Genomic DNA, 10,743 nt, shown 5'->3' on the forward strand with positions numbered 1-10,743 from the left:
CTTTTTTTTCTGCATCAGTGGCTCCCCCTTACATTACTACCAGACCTAAAGGATCTGGTATGATTTGGGTAGGGGACATCACTCCCCTATCAGACCACATGTTTTTGTTTTTTTTTGTTTACAACCACATTTTTTATTCTGAGGTAGTGAACAGGATGTCCGAACCGAATGAAGAGCCGACCATTCGGCAATTCACTCTTTGCTGTTCAGCCCCTTAGAGAATAGGGGTGAACAGCAGGGAATTGCCTGCTGAACGTTCGCCTCAGCTGATCCAGATGTTGCATCTTCTGAGGCGAACAGGCTTTCCCTTTGGTGCGGCCGAATGTGCTGAGGCTGTTGGGCCAAACCAAAGGGAGGTGAAGTGAGCTGAATGCAGACAATGTATGGCTAAAAATAGCCGAACATGGCTGCAGTGAATCGGCTTCGGCTCTCTACATTTCGTGTCAGTTATTTATTTGGTTGCCTTCGGCAGCTTAGTGAATATGCAACTTACTTGTATGCACTTCAAAAAAATTATTTGTGTATATATTGGTATTTTCCAAGAGGTTGAACTCATCATTTCCAAAGTTTGGCAAAATAGTGTTTCAATGTCCTCCCCCAAGGGGAAGCACTGTAAGAAGAGAGAATCCCCGTGTGTGATGACCTCTTATTTTTCTTATTTTTCTTATTTTTTTAACGTTATGCTATGTGAATTTGAACATGCATAGAGTTGGTATTATCCCTATTTGGCTGCAAAAGTGGAAACACACTTCAAGACAATCACCAGGGAGGAGGGGTGGGATTGGAGGTATCTGAGAGAGATTTTGTCAGTCACCAGGCAGGAGGGGTTGGACAGGCCAGAGTACCGATATGTGGAATTGACCAACCTCCTCCTCCATGATGACAATGCTGTGACACTGAGGGGGGAGGCTGGGTCATCACGCTACCACTGCAAGGTCTGCACAGTGAAACTGGCAGGATCAACAGCTATGTCTACCAGTAATGCTATGGACAAAGCACTTTGCTCATTGAAAGTGAAGTGTTTATTACTTTTAATAGGTGGAATAATTTTGTACTGTACATACGCATACAAATCTGAAAATGAAAATATTAAAGTTGCTGACCATTCTTTTTAGTGGTGTATCTAGCGTATATGGCAACCTGGGAGGATATTTTTTTTTTTTTACAAACCCCACCATACATCAGAATTATTTTAAGTAATAATTATGAAATAAACATCATGCAAGTTGGGGGTGAGAGCAGAAGTAGCTCTCACCCCCATTATTTGTTATAATATAACAAATAATTAGAAATATTTACACAAAACAATAATATAATAATAATAATACATTTAATTAAATGATGTATTCAAACAAAAAACACTGACATCTGTCCAAGCAAGAGTGCAATATTACTTCAGTAAACATCTCGGGTATGGTAAACTTTGAAACACGGGACAGCACAAAGTCTGACGTCACAAGAGGGACAATGGAACCTGGTCTCTTTTCGGATTTTTTTGCCGCTGTCGTCGCGCTTCGAACAACACACCACGCACAGCGTTGTAGGTGCTGACTTTCTCTCTGTTGGTGGTATGTAGTCCATAAAGTGACGACCATGTCAGGCGTTCTGGGTTGACACGCCAACAGCACGACGTCCAGATCTACTCACTGATGGTGTTTGGTGGTTCAAAAAGATTTGTTCGGAAATTTTCCAGATGAAGTCCGAATGCGTCATAGGCTTGTCACTTTGTTTTTTTAGCAGAACGTTTGTTTTAGCAGAACGTAGTCATTCCACAAACACTGCTAAAGAAGATGCCTGAAGATCTTCTTATAATATTTCTTCTGTTGTTTCCGCATTGCTGGATAGAAGGTCATGGCTTGGTCGGCTCTGTCGACACCTCCCATGGTGGTATTGTAGTCTATTACTACTTTGGCTTCATGACATCTAACACCTTTCATGCGTACCATAGCAGTGGAGGCATTATGCACAGAACTCATTAGGCACACGTCTTTTTTGTCGCACCATCGCAGTGCCATCATTTTGCCTTTCTGCCAGGCAACTATTTCTCCAGCCTTCAGCTTCTTCTTGCCAAACACTGGCGGCAGGTCACGTCGGTTAGCCTTAACGGTTCCATAGGCATCCGTTTTGTGTTGCAAAAGGAACTCTTACAGTTCTGGAGATGTGTAAAAGTTATCCGTTGTTACACAATATCCCTGATTCAGCAATGGCTCAATGAGTGAGAGAACGGATGATGTTGCCATTCCATAGCTGCTGTATTTCAGATCAAATTTGGTTCCTTTTCCAGTGTATATCACTGAGTTCCAGATGTAGCCAGATGACGATTCGCATAGCATATAGGTTTTGACGCCAAATCGTGCTCTCTTTGATGCTATATATTGAATCCAGCTGAGCCTTCCCTTGTAGGCCATTAGACTTTCATCTATGGTAATGTCTCTTTCTGGCACATAGGTTTGTTGGAAGTTCCTCACAATCATCTGGAATACCTTCCAAATTTTTTTCAGTTTTGGGGCGAGATGAGTGGCTTCGTCGAATTCCTCATTGTCCGCGAAGTGTAAAAACTTCATGATGAGGGTAAACCTATACTCCGACATGACCGTGCCAAAGAATGGAATGGCAAGTATTTTATTGGTTGTCCAATACCATTTCTGCAGAGGTTTCCCCACCACTCCCTGAAGAATTATGAGGCCCAGCAACTTCCAGATGTCATCTCTGGTCACTGGTTCCCACTTTCTGTTTCGGGAAAACTTCCGATGCAGAGTTGCTGATTGTTGCTCATTGTACCGGTTGGTCTCGGTAACAATTTCATCAATAACCTCATCGGTCAGAAATAATTTTAGGTAGGCCAAGGGGTTGTCATGTTCCACATCTACCTTCCTACCAGATGCTCCAGTAAATGGGAATCCTGGGGGTGCTGCGTGATCCGTACCACAATCAATAGGGCACCAAGTTCGCACATCACTTAGCTCGGGCGCAGAATCCACGCTTTCGTCACTTTCAGTGTCTGACGGCGAACTTCCCCACGCATCGCTGTCGCTCAATTCAATAAGTGATTCCACATCAGTATCGCTATTTTCAAGCTGCTCAAAAACCGCTTTTGACCTCAGCGGACGCTTGTTTGATGCCATGGACGCTCTCAAGTTTTCCAGGCAAATAGAATAGTAAAAGTGCAGGCAGAACACTGGTAATATCTCTAGGGACAAAGCTGAGGTGACAGAATTTGTTACAGTAACGTAATAGCACTGTTTTCAATGTATTACAATGTATTCTGTATGTATTGGGTGCTTTTATGTTTGAATTTCCCGCCGGATCCGCCTCCCTACGATGCTGACCCTAGCGTACGCTGGAGACGGATGCTGGCATCGGGCAAAGAAGACGCTGCGGGGAGCGTGGGACGAGGTGAGTGTGAATTCAGGGTATTCCCGAGTGTGGCTCTGGGTTACCGCTCCTGTTCAGTAAATTTAACCCCGAGCCACGCTCGGGAATACCGCCAGGGAGGTTAAAGAACAGTTCTGGGCATTTAAAAAAAATTAGCCCCTGCAGTGGTGCTACCCCCGCATGGCAAGGGTTAAATGTTCGTTTTGGTCTAGGGACTAAAATAAGAGCATACACTCACCTGATCCTTGGTTCCAAGGTGATGACCTCACCTCTCTCTCCGCTTTGGCTGTGGTAAGACCCTTGGCGTGCTCACTTCTAATACAAATTAATAGACCTTGCATAGACCTGATGACATGAGTGGGGCTTAGACCACCAGAGCCCGGGGGAGAAGAGGCTGGGACTGGTCTAGCAGCCAAGGAGGAGCAAGAATCAGGTAAGTACATCTTTTTTTATTTTAGCCACTAGACCATATTAAGCACTTAACCCTTGCAGTGCAGGGGTAGCCCCACTGCAAGGATAATTTTTTTAAGTGCCTTGAGCTGTTCTTTAAGCCATGCTCAAGCATTAACACGGGATACAGACTACAGGAGGGGGCTTTTATTTTTAGCCCTGATTTTGCACAGCAGTCACCCAGCTGTGTAAAGTCCACTGGTTGCTGGTAACACATTGTTGTTGGAACACTTAATCCTGAATCTGCAATTTTGCAGGCCAGGAATACTCAGCTCAATAAAATCCCTCTGCAGACCCCTGCTTATCAGGGAAAATGCATTCAATCTTTGCCACCTCCCGACTTAATCTACATAAAGCATTAGATACAGAGGGATACACACTGAGAAAGGTTGCATAGCACTGAATGATTGACAAGAGGCTGTTGTCCTGCCAAGATCCCTTTAAAGCTGAACTCCAGGCAGATATGAAAGACCCAAATTAATGTAGCTCTGTAATGACTAATAATTCCTTAAATGTACAGTATGATTTTTACATTTATGGTAATAGTTAAGGTACTTGGATGTATTTGTAAGATTTAACTCCTGAGTTTAGTGTCACTTTAAAGACAGCAGGAGGGCAACCTATCTAGTCTGTTCAATATAGATTTATAGACTTGTTGAGACATTTTACATATTTATTTTATATTTAATTTGGAATTTCAAACTCAATCTGTTGTTTGGAGCGGGCGTTCTATTTGATTGTTTGTACCTAAATGAAATGTCAGCTTTAGCATACACAGGTCTTCTTATCTTATGTATCTGTGTTAAATGTAATACACAATGTATGTTGTTGACAGGGACACAAAAGCGTCAGGTCACAGTTTGAGGCTGGAAAACAATGCAGTTCAAGAGATAACCGCGCAAGGGTAGAGAAGGTTACAGGGGCACAAGAGGGGAAGACTTAGGGCAGAGAGGTAAGGTTGAATACAGTTGGCCAGATAGGTACCGTGCCGTTTAATTGCTGATTCTCATGAGCTGATTATTCAGTATCCTGAATGATATTGTGAAGTTACGGCACTAACCTGGTGTGCAGCCCTAAAAACCCCAACCCAGACTGAATATAAAGCACAACCAACTCAGTATTTTCTAATTCACAAACAACAAACAATTTAAAGATGATCCTGATTGCTCCATTCTTAAGCAATGTAAAATATAGACAGGTTTACTGTAGTATGAACCACATGACATTCTGAAAGTATACATGTAATGTGATCAAATTAGCATACATTCAGCAGGTTATTGTGACCATGTTAAAAAAAACATCTGCAGTAACCTGCCAGTTACATTGTTTTTGGCAAGCCTTAACTGGGAACCTTTAGAACTTTATGAGCCTGAGATTAAGAAGGATGGGGCTTAGTATAACATTGCAATAGAGGGACCAGGCCAAAGTATTGCAGTTTTAGTTGAGTGTTTTGAAGGTGGCAGGAATTGTTACAATATCCGGGTACCAAATGGGTGATTATTACAATACATGATCAACATACAGGCAATTATTACAATATGATGGCTATGACAGTTACAGGGACAATAACAAGAGCCCACACTGCCACCCCTTCATCCTCCTTCACCTTTACTCCAGGCATTTGGTCCAGCAATAACTGGAGCCCAGTGTGCCTTCCTTTCCTCCTTCCTCACCTATATTCTCAGCATTTGGTCCAGCAGTTATCATCTTCTTCTGGCCACACGCACTGTCGTTGGCCAGAGGGAGAAAATGTAGGAGAGAGTACATCTGCACCTCCCCAGCTCTCTTTTGTACAATTTTGTCTCGCCAATTCAACCACTATCTGCGGTAGTAAATCTGATATCACTGCTCCAGTCAAGCAATCAGCAGCTGACCTGGAGGGAATTCCTCGTGACCTAGTAATATTTTTGATTGTCCGAGGTCTCCAGGAGAAATCCACAGAGTTCCTACCTATATTTATGATGGGTCAAGGTTTCATCATAGATTAGCTCCGAACATGCCATTGAACTTTTACCTTGATAGTACTGTCTCAACTAGACATGTAAGCCGGCAAAAAATTAATTTTGTTTTTCGGAATTCAGGTCCAAATGTCAATTCAGTTCCAGTTTCGGATTTGGACAAATGCGAATTTGCGTTAGTTTCGGATGCGGTAGTATTTGTGAACAAAATCTTGTAGCAGCAACGTCACCAGACCCTTTAGGTGTTGTAGGAATGTAAGGGGGGCTCCCAATGTAAAAAAAAGCATAGGGTTCCCCCCAAAAGCCATACCAGGCCAACGTGTCAGACCTGAATGGCAACAGACATCACGGTTCACTCCGCCCATTTGTTTACATTCAGGCCGCAGCTGCCATTTTGCGGCGATTCTTTGTCGGGTTTGGACAGGTTGTCAGGCGTCAGGACTTTTATTTCGGCAAATTTTTCAAAAGTGTGTTCTGTTTATTTACTTTTTATTTAACCTTTTAGTGAATGTGAAGGGGTAACAACTACCCCTTACTCATTCACAAAGGGGGGGGTGGCATCTGGGTGGCACTTTTATAAAAGGGGATTCCCAGATGCAAATAAGTTCCCATGCCCACAGACCCCCACAACGACTGGGCCAGGGTTGTGGGGAAGAGGCCTTTGTTCTTATCGCCATGGAGACAAGGTGCTTTTGTGGGAGTCCTCCCTGACAAAGCCCTCTCCCCATGTCAAGGGCATGAGGCCTGGTTAGAAACATTGAGCAGCTCTACCCTCTTGTCTCCAACCCCCCATTGTGCATGCGCGTGACGTCGTATTGACGCCTGCCGGCGGCCAGCTTGGTGAAGGACGCCGGCAGAGAGAGGAGGGGATGTCCCCTCCTCTCTCCTGACACTGTCGGGCTCTCGGTCCATGACCAAGTGCTCGACTTTCATAGGGGGTGACACCAAAATGACTGTCAGTCATTTTGGTGTCACCCCTCCAATGGTGGCACCCGGTTGCGGGCCGTACCGGAGCCTTCACTGAGCAATAGGTAAAAATCTGGTAAAAATCCTCAAAAGGGGATCCGTCCATCCAGTACTATTTGTAAAAAGGCATAACATTAGCAAACAAACAAATGCTTACATGTTTTCAGCCCCCAAACTGGGCCTTTGTCGTGCTTACGACGAAGGCCCAGTTTGAGGGCTGAAACATGTAAGCATTTCTTTGTTTGCTACACATGCCTTTTTTTACAAATAAAGTACTGGATGGATCCCCTTACATGTGCCGTTTTTTTACCTATTAAATGTGGCCTAGTACGGCGCAGGTCGGGTGTGTGCTCGCTAGTTCCCCCACTTTCCTGCCCTTCCGAGCCAGTGCCCGGATTAAGGGTCTGGTTTGGAATTTTCGGGGGTCACTGTTTTTTCCCTTCACTCGGCGTTGGGGTCCTCCTTAAAATCCCTACCAAAACTAAAATGTCTGTTATGACTTTTAGGGGGAACCCTATGCTTTTTTCCGTTCTAAAATTTCTTCCAAACCTAAAGGATCTGGTATCAATTGGGGCGGAACTCCACCCGTTGATGTTTAACAATAACAGTGCATTAGAAATAAATTCAGATGCATCCGAAATTTTCGTTATAGGACATTCGGATTCGTTCAGATTCGTTATATCTGCCTTTTGGAAATTTGGATGCATCTGAATGTCTGAATTACCGACAATTCGTCTATATTTCCATAAATGCGTCCAAATTTCAGCTCAGAAATTAATCTCACATTTCTAGTCTCAACTCAAAGTAATCCATAGTAGAGTTTTAAGACACGTGTGAAATATGTTTACTGTAGCTAATCCATGTTTCTATGTTGAGGTTGTAAAATATGATAAGATAGATATGTAGGTTCTGCTCTGCTCCCAGACCAGCAGAATTTCACAGTGATCGTGCATTCCTGTTCCTTTCTCTCAGTGAAAATCTGGCAATTTGTTTTTCTGACTGAAAACAGTAACCACCTCTATGTGGTTCATTGGGCTTATCTTAGTAAAAGAGTTGCTGATTGTTTAATTTTCAGATGGCCACCAGTTGCCCTAAATATCATGACTTCATCTGCCTGACTCTGATGCTTTAGTTTGATAAGGGGATCAGGTGTCACCTGAAGTTTGACAGTCGCTGTCCTGTCATCTGCCTAAGGTCATAAACTTCACAGTCAGGAAACAGTGTGTGAGGCAAATGACAGGGCAGCAGCTTTCACATTTCAGGTAATCTATGGCTCTAGACACGATATAAAGCTTTAGGTTCAGGTACAATAAAGTAACACTTATCTCAGGAGTTAAAAATTAAAAATACATTAAACTACTTTAACTATAAACAAAAAATGTGCAGCATCTTATTTGTGCATCACTTAGATGTAGATCCTCAAATTATCTCTGAATTGGTGCTGACACTGTCCTTCCTTCTAGAACAGGGCCATGGGAAGGGTGAGGCACTCACCTCGGGCACAGCTGCAAGGGGGTGCAACCATGGCCGAACCTGGACCTGCTGGACCTGGTGCACAGCGAGGATAAGAGGTGAGCAGATGCTTTGCTTTGGGATTTGGGATTTAGATACAGTGCTGATCTCCTCACATTACCATCTCATTCACGTGCAGCTCTGCTGCTTATTGGCTGGTTCCCAGGAGGGGAGGAGTCGAGGGTGGCTGCAGTGCTGATTACCGCGCTTATTGGCAGATGCGCGGACTCCCCAGCCGGCAATTGGCTGTCAGCTAATGCTACTTAAAGCCAGCTGAAAACTTGCACCAGCCAATTAAGCATCACACCTTTGACCCTCACATGACCCCTCCCACTATACCCCGCACACGGAGCTAAAAAGTGCTGAGAGATAGCAAGAAAGACTTGGAGATGAAGAAGACCTGGGAATTAACTAAATATGTAATTGGCAGAATTTTCTGCCATAACCTGCTCTATCCCCTCTTGAAATAAGCAATTGGTATCCTGTACGTGTAGTTAGCACTTAAATTCACGGAATTGTTTGATGTTTGGCAAACATATATAAGTACAAATGCACTGACCTGGATCACAAGAGGAACGTCAATGCTAACGCATTGGGAGTGTTTTCTGCCATAACCTGCTCTATCCCCGTCACCCCTTAAAAAATCCCTTTTACTTCTCTTTCCTCTGTCCCCATCTTCAAATGATTTCTGCTCTGTCCGCATCACCCCCTTAAAAATCTCCTTTTCTCTCCTTCTCTATCCCTATAACCTCATGTTCCCATGCTCTGTCCCCATCACCCCTTAAAAATCAATTTTACTCTCCTGCTTTGTCCTCTTTGTCCTTATCACTCCATGTCCCCATGCTCTGTCCCCATCAACCCCTTAAAATCCCTTTTACTCCCCCTGCTCTGTCCCTATCACCCCATAAATAGTTCTAATATCATTAATTTTCTTGTTATTTATTTACTTTTCTCAAAATAACCTGGGTGGGGTACAATTTTCTGTTCTTGCCTCCGGGCACAAAAGGAGCTGGCTTTGTTCTGGAGGGTGGCTACTTTTGTTCCCTATGGTCCATGTGTGTGTTGTAAGGTAGCCACCTCTCCAAGCTCACTCCTGTGATAGACTAAAATCTCACATTTAGTTTACTAATTTGTATTGAAATTGTAGTCCATCACAGGAGTGAGCTTGGAGCAGTGGCTACTTTACAACACACACAGGGACCATGGGAAGCAAAAGTAGCCCCCCTCCAGAAGGAAGGACAGTGTCAGCACCAATTCAGAGATGATTTGAGAATCTACAGCTGAGTGATGCACAAATAAGATACATTTTTGTTAATAGTTAAGGTACTTGAATGCATTTTTTCAATTTAACTCCTGAGTTTAGTGTCACTTTAATAGAACCCTGTGCAATTTTCTTTGCAGTAAACAAAATAGGTATTTAATATTCATTGTTTATCTATCCCAGCAAGACTGTTACTATTGCAATATAGGTCCACAATTCCTGCTATATAATAATAGGAAGTCGATGGGAAACACTTTGATCTTGTCATGCACACAACATAATACATAATGCATAATACTAGTGATGACTGATTCTCTTTAAAGTGTAACTCCTCTTTTTAAGACCTCCAGGTCAGTTGTATAATCACTATACACTGCAAGACGTTTAACAAAGTCTCATGTTTGATAAGACACGCAGCCTTCTGGGACAAGCAGAAAGTAAGCAGTGGGTCGGCATGAATGCCAAGCAACTGGCATTTTTAGAATCAAGGACAGCAGTGTCAGCCTACATATTACTCTCAGCACAAGTTTCCTGGAAGCAAGTAAAATCTTAAAAGCATCTCCCATATATAGATTTGAAAAATTCCTAATCTACATCTGTTCTGTGTTTGTCCATTTCTAATTACATTCAAAAGTAGCCTTAAACTGTCCAATTTTTTGCCAAGGTTACATTATGGGCTGCCAGTTACGCAAGCAGATGTGCTTTTTTTTAAAAAAAATCTTCTATTTATAGAATTATGAGCCCAATAACATCACGCCTGGAAATTCTGGTTAATAACTCTGTAAAATATACCCGTCTATATCCTTCAGCTGTACTTTTCAGGGATCTTAATACTGTACGTTGGATGCGTAAAACTGGAGGCAGTCAGGAGACAGGAGACATGCTTGCTGCATCAAAACTGTGCATCTAACATCTCAACATCTGACAGATCACCTGGGCTCCAGCTACATCCTTTGCCAACAATTCTGAACATCAAGACAATACCTGTCATGGTGCTGCCTGGGGTTCACCTTGGGCTGGAATGCCAATTTCGATCTGAAATGGAGGTGGAGAAATGTGTAAGGGCATTTGGTGTCCCATGAAGTGAAGAACTATGCTGGGCTAAGGAGAACTTTTCATTTTACCACCTGCCAGAACCAAAAGCAGGTGTGCAGTTTCAATTTATCTTGAATGACCCTTTAAAACATCTTTTGACTTTTGAAAAATGAACATGCTTGGCTC

Source organism: Nanorana parkeri, unplaced genomic scaffold, assembly GCF_000935625.1.
Source record: "Nanorana parkeri isolate BGI_ZX_2015 unplaced genomic scaffold, ASM93562v1 scaffold157, whole genome shotgun sequence".
In the NCBI taxonomy this organism is placed as follows: domain Eukaryota; kingdom Metazoa; phylum Chordata; class Amphibia; order Anura; family Dicroglossidae; genus Nanorana; species Nanorana parkeri.